This window comes from Ixodes scapularis, unplaced genomic scaffold (assembly GCF_016920785.2).
Source record: "Ixodes scapularis isolate PalLabHiFi unplaced genomic scaffold, ASM1692078v2 PGA_scaffold10__122_contigs__length_95168666, whole genome shotgun sequence".
NCBI classification, from domain to species: domain Eukaryota; kingdom Metazoa; phylum Arthropoda; class Arachnida; order Ixodida; family Ixodidae; genus Ixodes; species Ixodes scapularis.
The window spans coordinates 2,590,367-2,592,371 of NW_024609836.1; the positions used below are offsets into that span (position 1 = coordinate 2,590,367).

Below are 2,005 nucleotides of genomic sequence, written 5' to 3' on the forward strand. Positions count from 1 at the left end.
TTATAGCTAAAAGCACACCTCCCCCCCTCCTAGCGGATCTACCACACCCATACACACGAAAATTGGGACAGAAAGGAAAATGTTCAGTATCAGATATATCGGGGCTTAGCCACGTCTCGGTAAGCACAAGGAAATCTGCGTTGCATGCCTCAACCAAGGAAAGCACATCATCTCTTTTTGGTATCAAGCTTCTAATGTTAGTAAATAAAATAGTATGATAAGAAGGTTTGTTACAGATATCACGGCGTTTTGCAGGTTGATTGGGTGACGAAAAACGAAATGAACGCTAGCATTGCTATGCACCTTTTTCCTTCACGGCAGCAAGAGCGGCGTCATATACATAACTATCTAAAAACAGCTTATCGTGACGCAGCTTGTAAGTCGTGCCTTTAGGCTTGGCAAAATCAAGAAGTTGACGGCGCGCAAGTCGGACAGAAATGGGAAAATCTTCACTGATGGCTACACGTGTCCCTTTGAGCTTAAATGCCGACGAAAGAATGCCCTCTTTATCCTTAAATGATGAAAACTTCACAATTATAGGGCGACATTTCTGTGGATTGAACGCTCCCAAGCGGTGCGCTCTTTCAATTTCGCTCTATTCGATATTCACGCCTAGGTTTCTGGAACACAGGCCGGTTACCAAGCACTCGGACTGGGCCCACGTTTCCCTATCGGTGTCAGTGACGCCAACAAATAGAAGGTTGTCGCGACGAGATCTGCCCTCCGCGTCGTCACAACGAGTTTTCAGCTGCGAAAGTTCGTTTAGAGCTGTAGTAAGCTGAGGTTCGGCAGGTGTGACGCTAGCTATTTCCTTCTGCATTAGTAAGTCAAGTTCAGCAGTTAGGTTGTTAACGCGTTCTTCTAGAGCGGAAGCAGATTTTTCGCTTTCTATATTTTTTTGTGTTAGTAGGTTTACCTCTTGTTGCAGAAGAGCAAGGCTACTCTGAAGTTTCGCAACCGTCTGCACATGCGCAAGAAATTCATCCTCTTGTTGCTTGCTCATAGGGCCTGGGTTCTCTACATCCCCAGACAACAAAAGCAACAAAGCTCTAAAAGATTCAATACACGCTCTAAAAAATTCAATAAAAGCTCCGGGGCATGGAAGCACAACTAGGCACACAGAATTCGACCTAAAACAGTGACAAGAGTTAAGACTACTAACCTGTGGCTAGACGAAAAGCATGAGCCGCCTCACCGCTGCAAAGCTTCCATGCCCACTGGCGCGCTGTAGCCGAAGGGGTCCCTTTGAAGGCGCTTCCGTTGATGTCGCTGTGGATGGCATAGCACGAGCGAGGTCCTCTGTGATCTTGATCCCAGCAGGAAACACTGTGGTCGACGAGCGCGTGGCGGATGGTAGCTCGCGGCCCGTAAACCATAGCAAAGCTGCGCCGTCATTGTGTCGCCGGCTGGATGGGGACGCACGCGCTGACACGGACAGGAGCTGCGGCAAGACGAAAAGCATGAGCCACCTCACCGCTGCAAAGCTTCCATGCCCACTCTTTAATCACACACACTTTAATCCGCTACTTGAGAAGCGGATTAAAATAAAAAATCTTACTGACATCTAAAATCAATCTGTTTTATTTGTAGTAATCAAAAAGAGCGTGTTTCACGCATTTTCTATACAGACTCTTCTAATAGTTTTGTGTACTCACGGCCCCAGCTATCTGCTCGCCTGCTCGCCTGCTCGCATGGTCCGCTTCGGCACTTCGGTTTTCCTCCTTTCGGTTTGCCTCACAACCACAAGCTTTATTTTCTCTACTTTATATCTTATCATCCTTTGATAGTATATTCCTAATTGTACTGTATATTTTTAATATGTTTGTACATATATATTTCTGTGTCGCGTCATGCTGTATGTCGAACGACGAAGGAGCGTCCACGACTAGGAGGCGATCACCGCGCTTCCACTGGAGCGTCGAGGCGACTTGGGCGTTGATACGACTTTGGGAGGATCGGCCGGAAGACCTCCGACGCGTGCGATGAAACTCAAGCGCGAGCACGA

The 2,005-nt window shown here is 47.5% G+C and overlaps 1 pseudogene; it reads right to left on the reverse strand.

The window, feature by feature from the left end:
- Positions 1-295: 295 nt before the first annotated feature.
- LOC121833706 lies at positions 296-1,440 on the reverse strand (annotated as a pseudogene).
- Positions 1,441-2,005: the final 565 nt, after the last annotated feature.